Source organism: Papio anubis, chromosome 5 (genome assembly GCF_008728515.1).
Source record: "Papio anubis isolate 15944 chromosome 5, Panubis1.0, whole genome shotgun sequence".
Taxonomy (NCBI): domain Eukaryota; kingdom Metazoa; phylum Chordata; class Mammalia; order Primates; family Cercopithecidae; genus Papio; species Papio anubis.
In genome coordinates, this window is record NC_044980.1 from 87,896,983 (window position 1) to 87,909,164 (window position 12,182).

The window sequence follows — 12,182 nt, forward strand, 5'->3', positions numbered from 1 at the left end:
AAGGCTATGTGAATATTTGTTACATTGTGTTTTTTATTTGTATTATTTTTATTGTAATGTTATCTACTTTTTTTTCAAATATTTTCAATTCCCGGTTGGTTGAATCCTCGGCTATAGAATTGCAGATGGGAAAGGCTAACTGTGTTGCATGCTTACTATATAGTAGGCATTGTTCTTACCATTTTGTATGTCTTAACTCACTAAGCCGTCATAATAATTTTATACCATATTGTTTTATTATTTTATGCTATATTTGATAGTTACAATAATTATTAACGATTGCCACCTTTATTATTGTAAGCATGGGGCTTTGCAGGGTACTGTGGTACAGAACTCTAGGTGTGCAGGGTGCTTCCTAGAATCAGCAATGTGCTGGATGTTGCACAGACTAGATGCTAAGCAAATGCTCGTAGAATTGATTATCTCACATTTTTACTTGTTATGCCTTTCTGTGTTCCGTCTTATATTCCTGAAGTTCTGCAAAGTTTTCATGACCTCTGTTGAATATCAACGCTGGGAAAAGCAATATTTATAGGGATATTATATTATATAATTAAATTAATATTTAAAAGGGAGTACAAATCAAAAGTAGAAGACAGCTTCAGTTGGCACAAGAAAAAATATTTCATGGGTAAAAGAGTACAAAAGAGGACTTTTAAGGATGGAGTAATTTAGGCTTCACCTTGAGACTTCCTCAAGATAGTCACCAGCACCACTGGCATGACCTGAACATACAATGTAATATATGTGCATAGAAAATAATATCTTCACTTCATCACTTTTTTAGGGGGCAGTGTGGGCAGTGTACTACTTTTAATAAGTAAAATTCCTGATTTGATGAAAACTTGATAAGTGAATCCTCTAGTGTTACATAAATTATCATTTGGAGAGCTTTTTAATGTTCAATGTGGTTTTACATAAAGAGTTTGTGGGTTTATTCTAGTTTGCCTTGGACTTTCACACGTAATTACATCTCATTGTGAAAGTGTATGAAAATTAGAAAGCTGAAATAAACTTATTTTTTCTCTGTGACCATCAGAGAAATGGATCCTCTCGCCACAGTCACTCCATGCATTGTGAATAGGTTCTATGGAAGCAGAATGACCACATTCAAATTTCAGCAACGATGTCTTCCAAGGCTAGTGATATGTTTTTATTTCTATATTTCTATTTACCTACTTTAACATTGTTTCACTATAAATTTATTAAAGCAGTCTTTTCCAAGCTAAAGCATATTTACTCTTCATGAATACTATACTAAAAGCACTTAGGGTTTATATTAATATTTATTCTTTAGGAAGAGAGATCTCTTTAAAAAATACCTTTATGTTAACAGATATTTAGGCCTTTTTTTCTGAGCTGATTTACAAAGCTTCACAGAATAGCAGTGTATTTTTTTCTGAGTCATTTCAATCTTCCCTAATATCTTCATTTCCATTTAGAAATGTGACAGTCGATCCTATTGTATTCAAAGACTGCTACCTCAGGAATTAATGAATATATTTTTCAAATGCTAATGTTTTAGTGAAATGAAAGTGTTCTTCAGCATTCTGTTCATTGGATGCTATAACAGTGATTTTTTGAAGTACGTTTTCAAAAACAACTGGGCATTTAATAATTCCCTGTTTTTTTGTTTTGTTTTGTTTTTTGTACTTCACCTTCTAGCCTTATTAAGGGAAGCTGTTTAAGATTTGGTTAGGTCCAATGGCTCAAAGAGTGTCTTCTAAGAGTGTATTAGTCTGTTCTCATGCTGCTATTAAAGACATACCCGAGACTGGGGAATTTATAAAGAAACAAGGTTTAATTGACTCACAGTTCCACATGGCTGGGGAGGTCTCAGATAACTTACAATCATGGCAGAAGGCACCTCTTCACAGGGTGGCAGGAGAGAGAGAATGAGAGTCCGGCAAAGGGGGAAGCCCCTTCTAAAACCATCAGATCTCGTGAGAACTAACTCACTATCATGAGAACAGGATGGGGGAAACCACCCCCATGATTCACTTATCTCCACCTGCTCCCTCCCATGACACATGGGGATTATGGGAACTATAATTCAAGAGGAGATTTGGGTGGGGACACAGCCAAACCATATCAAAGAGTATTTCCATTTAAAAAAAAACAAAATTATTTTTAATTTGTAGAGATGGGATCTTCCTATGTTGCCCAGGCTGGTCTCTAATTTCTGGCCTCAAGCAATCCTCCCACCTCACCTTCCCAAAGCGCTGGGATTACAGGTGTGAGCCTTCTTCTAAGAGTATTTTCTAGAGGAACTGTAACAGCTGGACAATCTGGAAGAAAAGACAAAGAAGGTCCCTTTTGTCTTTAACTTAGACCCTACATTAGTTGCTATTGTGATATGACAGATTACCACAAATGTAGTGGCTTAAGCAACATTCATTTATTGTCTCACAGTTTCCATAGGTCAGGCTTGGCTTAAATGCTCAGTCACACAAGAAGAGACAAAATAAGAAATGTATATTTGGTCTTTGTTCCTAGTTCCTGGCACAGAGCTTTTAAAATCCTTGTAATTTCTTGAGCGACAGAAGCACCTTTTGTTACAATATCTAGTTTTACTCCCCAGTCTGACACAAAAGCTTCTAAGACCTTCGGAATCTCTGGAGTGGTAAGTGTCTCTTTTTGCGTGTGAATGAGATGACTGGTGGCTGGGGTCTCTAGACAGCTTCAGGATAAGGCTGGTTGCTAGAGGAATCAAATAGGTGATTAGAGGGTTAGAACTTTCAACCCCATCCCTTGACCTCTGGGGAAGGGTGAGGGGATCCATATTGAGATTAATCACCAATGGCCAGTGGCTTAATCAACCATGCCTACATAATGAAACCTCCATAGAGACCCTAAACAACAGAGTTTGGAGAGCTTCTGGGTTGGTGAACACACTGATGTGCTGGCAGGTAGAACAGCCAGAGAAGGCATGGATGCTCCATGTTCCTTCCTACATACTTTGTTCTGTGCTCACTTCTATTTGGCTGTTTCTGAGTTGTATCCTTCATAATAAACCAGTAATAGTATGTAAACTGTTTTTCTGAGTTCTGTGAAACATTCTAGTAAATTACTGAACCCAAAAAAGGGATAGTACAATCTCCTGATTTATAGCTGGTTGGTCAAAAGTATGGGTGTCCTAGACTTGGGATTGGCATCTGAAGTGGGGGCAATCTTGTGGAGCTGAGCCCTCCACCGTGGGCTGTGTTAACACTGGGTAATTAGTGTTGAAATTGAATTTAATCACTGGACACACAGATGGTGTTCACAGAGAATTGGAGAATCACTTGGTGTGGAAATCCCACACATTTGGTGTCAGAAGTGCTGTATGTATAGAAAAAGTTTTCCATTTAGCTGCAATCAAGCCATCAGCTAGACTGAGTTCTCACCTGGACCCTGGGATCTTGTTCCAGGCTCATTCAGGTTATTGGCAGAATTCAGTTCTTTATAGCTGTAGAACTGAGGCCTTTAGCTTCTAGAGGCCATTCTTCTCTACTGGCAATTCACAGCCTTGATGTTTGCCTCTTCAAGGCCAGCAAGAGGGTCCCTCTAGCTCAAGGAGGGCTCCAGTCCCTTTTAAAGAGCTCACTTGATTAGGTCAGGACCACCAAAGACCATCTCCCTTTTGATTAACTCAAAATCGATGGATTAAGAACATTTATCACATTTGCAAAAACAGCACAATCACAAGAGTGATACTCTATTACATCACAGATTCTATCCACTCTAAAGGGGAGGGAATTATATAAAGACATGGATCTTTAGAGGTCTCCCTTTTGATGAACTCAAAGTCGATTAAGAACATTTATTACATTTGCAAAAATAGCACAATCACAAGGGTGATACTCCATTATATCACAGGTTCTATCCACTCTAAAGGGGAGGGAATTAGACAAAGACATGGATCATTAGAGGTCATTTTAGAATTCTCTTATTACACAAGTCTTAAATCCAGCTTTATTTAGCTGAATTATTACATCCTATTTTCCAGATCTCAACACAGGTTCTCCAGTCAGAGGTCCAAGGCACAGATAAATCACAGAAACTCTGAGGCCCTCCTTGGCATGGCCAGCCCTCTTTCCACAGAGACTTCCTATATCACTTTTTCTACTAGATCTCTTACAGTTATGCTGAACTTATTAAAAGAGGTGTGCAATGCTTTCTCTTCACAAGGCCCTACCATTCACCTAAAAGCACAATATCTGCTTGTAGATCAGAAGTATAGGAGAAAACTTGCCTCACAAATTTAAATCTATAAATCATCAGTGTTTGTACCATTGAGCAACGGTAAATCTAAAATGCTTTTGTCTTTCCTAATAACATTTTAAAGATAATTCCTTATTTTCTTGTGAAAAGTTAAAATATAATCTTGTTCAATTTTCTGATACTGTACATTAATGTATTTCAGGAGCAATGACGTTCTATTTGAGATGTGCTGGCTTCTCATCATATTGATTTTTTGGTGCGTGTGATAGAGTAAAAAGGGATGTCTATTGACTTCTGCTATGACATTATTCATAACATTAAAGAAAATATTTTTGCTTTCCAACATGATTGAATCAGAGCAGTGAAACTGAAATCAGTAAAAATTAATTTCCAATAATTTGAAATACTCTGAAATACTAATTGTTTTCTCTAGGTTTTTCCTGCCCTCTTGAAAACCGATAATGATTTCTGTTTGGAATTTTATTTCAATGATCTCAGAGTGCAATTCTGAAATGATTAACAGAAGATTAGTGTGACATTTAAGAAGAAAACAGCAGCTTCATGCTTTAAAGAGTTTATGCCTGTAATCCCAGCACTTTGGGAGGCCGAGGCGGGTGGATCACCTGACATCAGGAGTTTGAGACCAGCCTGGCCATCACGATGAAACCTTGTCTCTACTAAAAATACAAAAAAATTAGCCAGGCATGGTGGTGGGCGCCTGTAATCCCAGCTACTCAGGAGGCTGAGGCAGGAGAATCGCTTGAACCCAGGAGGTGGAAGTTGCAGTGAGCCGAGATCGTACCATTGCACTCCAGCCTGGGCAACAAGAGTGAAACTCCGTCTCAAAACAAACAAACAAAAAAACAAACAAATAAATGAATGAATATATGGGAAATATCCTCAATATCAGAAAAACAGTTGCTTTTTAAACTCTCAACAAAATCCTACTATTTTTCCCATATGAGGCAGATGGGCTGTTGTGTTGGAGTGATACAAAGGCATACAATGAGTAGGCTGTTAACAGCAGTCACTTGGTAGGACAAAAACTGTGGTGCATCACTGTAGCACACAGCCAGAGAAATTCTTAAAAGACAAAACTCCAATGCTGTGTGCCAGGGCCCGTTGGAATATATAATACTTACTAAAAATAATGGAAAAGAAAACAAATCCTTGCAGTACTCATTTGGGAATATTCACTAATTTCATCAATAATGTTTTAGTTAATAAGATGCTAAGCATGATGATGATGATGATGATGATGATGATGATGATGAAAACAGATAATCAGAGGACTTACTTTATACACTTTTCTAAAACCTTATGTGTAGAATCCCATTTACTCTTTAGAACAAGTGTATGAGGCGGATGCTTTTGTTATCCCCATTTTGAAGCTTAGTTATTCAGTGACTTAGTTCTGGTCTGACACCAGACCGGTCCTGTAGCAGATACTGTGGGTAGCCAGCCATATCCTGTCTGCACTCTCAGTTTTCCTGCACAGTATCTCCAATTCCAATCTCAAGCCCCTATGACTTTATGCAGCCACAGGAGTGTGCTTGGCCCATGCATAGGCCAGGCTGCAGGTACAATGTCTTTGGAAGTAGGGTTTAACAGATGGCAAATGGGAACTGCTAAATAAATAGCCCATCTTTTTGGTTCCTCACTGGGACTTGCTGAGAGCTCTACACTTGTCCCAGAGGTCTCAGAGGCCCTCTTAATTCACCCTGTGTTGCCCCCCATCCCTTCCCTATCTCAACCTTCCTTTTATCTGCCTTAGCAATGCTTTCTGGAATTGTCTCCCAAAGAAAGACAAATTCCTGTCTCAGAGTCTGCTTCTGAAGAACTCAACTTAAAAACGTGGTCTTTTCATCTATGACAGGCTGCTAATAAAATATCATTTAAAATAAATTAACTAAAGTTTGAGAATTTTAAAACTTGATTATGCTTTTGGGAAAAGCCATTTATTTTAGTTATTCTTATAACTTATACTCACAGAATTTCTTTAATAAAGAACAAAGCTATGTTCATTCTTTTTCAATTTAACTAGGATTTATTTTCAGATAACTTTTTTCAATAGGTAATAAGTTCTCAAAACACTAGAAATTTTACAAAAAGTTAAACATACAATTTTTGTAGTCACTGCCTTTGAGTACATTTTGACATAAAACTAGAATCCTTTAAAATATTAAACAACTCGGCAGTCTACACTTTAAAAATGTTTAGAGGGATAAATTGATCATTTTTCAACTATGAAGAAATTGTCACTTCAGGTCATAATTAGAGAGCATCCACACATATTCACAATGGACACAATCTATGCAATACAGAAGTATAAAACAACATCTGGAACATAATAAAGGATGAACTACATGCTGTAAAGATAACATCTCTTTTTTCCCCGGACTGTTTTCTCTTCATAGAGCCATGACTTTACATTTCAAAGGGTTGCAAAGACCTAGGAACATTCCCTTATTTTCCCAAGAGATTATTTGTTTATATTAGAAAAACTAAATCTTTTTTTCTCTCTCAAGATGGGACAAGGGGCTGCTGTGCAACAGTTTCTACAGAAACTCTAAATGGCATAGTTTTGGGGCTCCTCTCCAGCGATACAACCCACTGTAAATGCAGCTGCCATCTGTTCTCATTGCATCCCTCCACAGGGGGAGAATACAGATGGGGAACTGATACTGTAAATAATGTCTGGCCTCTGATCTAGAAACTTTGTATTTGCTTTTAGGATGAAATAAAGAAATGTAGATATTAAAAACTTATCAATAAAATGTTCTTGGGAGTCATGCTCAATAACTAAATTGACTAAATGGTTTTTTCCCCACACTTCTGGGAAGATCCATAGGAATTCTCTGCTTCATAGGAACTACCAAAGTCAAGCAGATGTCAACCCTTCGATTAAGGAACAACCTAAGAACACGCAAGATTCTGTCCTCCTAAGAGCAGCTATGAGCAACAAACTACCAGACTTTTCAAAGACATGGCAATTTGAGCTAAGGTTCAGAGCTCCCTATGTCAACATCTATGGCCATTTGAAGGGACTCTTATTCTGTGGTTTATGGTATCTTGTCATCTAACCCTAGGCCTTAGAGAAATGAAACTGGCGTGAAGGCCTGAGTGAGGTTGGAGGGACCATTTAGTATACGAAGGACATCAGGAGCTCCAGGAAAAAGAGCCAGAGAGTTTCATGGGTTTCTAGAGAGTGTCTTAGATCTGAGGAATTCTGTGGTCTGTGTTTTGTATTTGAGGAATTTCACATAGCTGTGCTACTAAAGAGCGTGATCAAAACTCCCAGGAAAATAGCCTACAGTGAGCAAATAATCCTTTACTGAGGTCTTTTGGCTACATTTGTGGTTTGCCCTGGGAAGGTTTTTTTAACATACAGTTTGTGGTTGTAGTTTCATTTATTTACCTATGAGTTAAAACTGTATCTAGTAATTGGTGTGGCAGTTTTCTGTTTGTCTGCCTGTGACTGCAAGTGATTATTTGTAGTGTGTGTATGTTGGGGGGTGTGATGGTTAATACTGAGTGTCGACTTGATTTGATTGAAGGATGCAAAGTATTGTTCCTGGGTGTTTCTGTGAGGGCGTTGCCAAAGGAGATGAACATTTGAGTCAGCGGACTGCGAAGGGCAGACCCACCCTCCGTCTGGGTGGGCACAATCTAATCAGCTGCCAGCATGGCCAGAATAAAAGCAGGCAGAAGAATGTGGAAGGGCTGGACTGGGTAAGTCTTCTCACCTACATCTTTCTCCCATGCTGGATGCTTTCTGACCTGGAACATCAGACTCCAAGTTCTTCAGCTTTTAGACTCTTGGACTTACACCAGTGTTTTGCCAGGGGCTCTTGGGCTTTTGGCCATAGACTGAAGCCTGCACTATCAGCTTTCCCACTTTTGAGGTTTTGGGACTCGGAATGGCTTCCTTGCTCCTCAGCTTGCAGATGGCCTATTGTGGGACTTCACCTTGTGATTGTGTGAGTCAATTCTCCTAAGAAACTCCCCTTCATATATACATCTATCCTATTAGTTCTGTCCCTCTAGAGAACCCTGACTAAGACAGGGGGCAGTGAGATTCTTGAGATATCGTTTACATTCGTGGTTCTCAAACTTTAACATGCATCAGAATCACATAGAAGTTTCTTAAAACACAGATTCGTGGGTTTCATTTCCAGAGTTTATGATTCAGTAGGTCTGGGATGGGGCCCAAGAATTCACAAGTGTGGGTACCAAACTTTGAGAATCACTTCTCTATATCTACAACTACCCCTTTTCTTAGAGCTTTTCTAAAAATTAAGAGTGACTATGCATGTTATAAGAACATTGTGTTAAATGAGTAAGTCCACTTTAAAAATAAAAGGAGAGGAAAGAATCTGATTGCTAATTTCACCAAGAACTTGAAGAGAAAGTGAGACTCTCCCTGCAGAGTGAATTGAAGACATAGCTGTAATTCTAAAAAGGCAGAACAAACAATTGAGCAAAATGACTTTCTTTTCTGGGGAAAGAGTTATCCCTAAACAATGCTAAGACAGAATTTTCTTTTTAACAAATTACCTTTGCTTTCGTCCTGAGGGAAATCAACAAGATTGTATAGTCTCTCAAATTGAATAGAGCTCATATTTTGATTGGTTTTTGAGATTAATAGGTGCATAAAAATTTAGCATAAGGACTTTCAAAAGCTCCCCACCCCCACATAAATGGAAGTAAAAAATGCTCAAAAGGGAATGATAGAGTTCTAGTTAATAGGTGTCTCAGTTACTAAGATAAGGTGAAGAACAAAAGATACGTTAACAGCCTGCCCTTAAGGAATCTTTTTGTCTCAAGACTTTAAATCAAGCTTAAAGGTGTTAATATTACTTGGCAAATAAATGTTAAATAATTATAAAATTATTCTTTTTTGTTCACTTAATTAAGTATTCAATATTTCTGATCACAGAAAACACTTGAACAACTTAAATTGTTTTGTTAAATTGGCTTAAAAGACAGTTAAATGTTTTCTCTGCCTATATCACTGAGTGGGATATAATATTTAATGCAAACATTTACTTCATGTAAATCAAATTTATTTTCTGATAGGAGGCCTAATTAACTGAAACATTTTTATACATGTCTTATAGAACATGTACGTGATTACACTAAAAATTATCCTAATTACACTAAAAATTAAAGACTGTGGATGTAAACTTGAATGTAACTAAATCGAATTACAATCAGTCGTGCCTTTGTTTTTAAAAATAAGGTTATTTTAAACTTCAGGCAATGCTGCATGCTATTTCATTAGGATTCCTTGAGTAAAACTTTAGGATATTGTAGCCATTTCCCGTTATCCATGGGGGATTGGTTCTAGGATGCCCCAAAATACATGGATGCCCAAGTCCCTGATAGAAAATGGTGTTGTATTTGCATATATCCTACACGCATCCTCTTATACTTTGAATCCTCTTTGGATTACTTATAATATCCAATACAATGTAACTGCTATGTAAATCATTGTTATACTGTATTGCTTATGGTATAATGGCAAGAAAAACTGTACATGTTCAGTAGAGATGCAACCAACCATATTTTATTCTGAATATTTTCAATCCAAGGTTGGTTGAATCCATGGACGTGGGAGGGTCGACTGCATGTTTCACTGATGAGTTTTAATATCAATAGTAGTTGTATTGCTTTGTCATGCCAATATAAATTATAATTCCATGATCCATAACTAACCTTGAGACTTGAAGGAATACTTAAAATGGCAATGAGCTAAGTTACTCGATCACCACAGAGCAGTTTATTTTTTATGCCAATTTTAGGTTTATAGCAAAATTGAATGGGAAGTACAGAAAGTTCCATGTACTTCCTGCCCCCACACATGCATAGCCTCCCTAGTGTTGATACTCCAAAAGCTCGTGCTTCAACTTGCTGAGAGACCTTTAAAACTGCCTCAGAATCAAAATCCCTCTCACCTTGTCTTATTTCTCCTGACAAGTATAGGAAAGGGCTCTCTCTGGAATTCTTTATGTTACTGACAAAAATTTCTTCCAAAAGAAATGCAATTTTTCTTAAACCCCTTTCCTAGGAACATCAGATAACCACGAAAGCTTAACCACGGAAAAAGAGGAGGGACTGGGAGTTATCACCATGGCCAGACTAACTTTTCATTTATTTTTCTGAGGACAGCTCAGGGAGATTACCAGGGGAAATTTAGCTGTGTCATAAAACAACCTTTGTTCCTGGGCAATTCTGCCCATCCAGCTTCCAAAGAGAATCATTTACTAACCATTGTCTGAACACTGGGCCTATTCATTCCCCCATTTTTCCTCTCCCCTAGGAAGAGGGCATTTAAATCTCAAACATCTGGCCTCTCTTTGAGTTCATATTCTGTAAAATTCATGTGTACGCATGTGCATGTAGTAAATGTATTATGCTTTTCTTGTCAACCTGTTTTTATTGTTTTGGGCATGTCAATCATGACTCTTTATAATGGGGAAGGGAGGGATCACCCTCTTTCTGCCCCTGTACTACCTATCAACATCCCTCATCAAATGGTACATTTGTTATAATCAATGAACCTACGCTGATACATCATTATCAACCAAAGTACATAGTTTACAGTAGAGGTAACTGGGCAGTTTTTATTTATGTATTTTTTCAATACATAAATGTGTTTATCAGAAAAACAGCATTCAAAATACAATGGTAAAATTAATGCAGTAAAAACTGTCTCATGCTTCTTAAAATTAATTATATTTAATCTAAAATTTATCATCTATCATTATTTCATATACATATATGTATATTTAAAGTATACACATACTGAGATAATTTAAAATTATTTTTTAAAGAAGTTTATGTATTACAAATGACTGGTAGTTCAGTAGAAAAATGGTCACTGAGTATGGAGTTTCTTCTCAATGCAAGACAGTAAAAATTTTATTTGCTTTCTGCATAGATGAGAAAGGTTCTGTCTTATCCAAACTGAAAATATATTCTTAAAAGGGTCTATTTTTATGCTTTGTGTTGGTATTTTATGTTGATTTTGGATATTTTATGACCATGGTCAATTATTTTAAAAAATAAGCAAACAGAAAGAATAATAAGGGTTTGATACGTTGAGACAAACTAACATTGCTAAACTATTTATTGTTTAACCTTGTCAACATTGTATCCCTGGCTAATAGAGGAGATGTCTATGGCTAAGATAAGACTCTCAAGAGAGTAACCACAGCAGGGAAAAGGGTTTAGTCATGGACTCCTGCATTGTTAACTACTATAAGGTCTGTTACATGCCATAAGGTTTTCTTCCTGCATTTAGGCAGAAACCCATTCTAGGAAACATAGCCCAACTGATTCTGGTAGACTGCCTGACCACAGCCAACCACAATATCCCTTTTTATATCCTCTTCACACTTTATTCTGAGCCACAGCAAACAGTCCAGTGGCTCTTCCCCAAAGTGTGAAGACGCCGGGAGTCTTGCCAGCAGCACTGACTGGGCAGGAGACTGGCCTTACAAACATTCTTTGCTGATAAGCAGCTAGAGACCCTAAGCTGGTTCTAGTCAGAGACTGTGCACAAAATGTCTTTGTGCCCTATACTTTACTTTTTGACGTACAGGGCCAAATTCCACTGCATTTTAATGTTAAAACCCCTCCCCAAAGTGATCATGGAATGTATGTTACATACATGTTAACTCACTGTGTACTTGACTTTCTCCATAAATATTCATAGACATTGCCCAAACCTGATGAATATGCACATAAGACACGAAGGCTTAAATGCCACTGTTTCCTTCCCTTCGGCAGAGCGTTCGCTTTCAGTTTCCCTAGAAGCCACATTTCTTTCATCTGCAGGTTGTTAGTTGGAAAGTTAAAGTTTTCTCCCTCTTCCTTCCTCCAGGGATCTCACAGTCATTTGTTAACAACCTCCATTATAGCTGCTATAAAGTATTGTTACTTTGGTTAATACATACTTTGTACGCTTTATATTA

The 12,182-nt window shown here is 37.5% G+C and overlaps 1 protein-coding gene across 5 annotated transcripts in view; it reads right to left on the bottom strand.

Moving 5' to 3' along the window:
* The window catches only part of LOC116274928 (multiple C2 and transmembrane domain-containing protein 1), a 366,664-nt gene that overhangs the window by 61,008 nt on the left and 293,474 nt on the right, over positions 1-12,182 (bottom strand). The gene's annotated exons all lie outside the window — the stretch shown is intronic.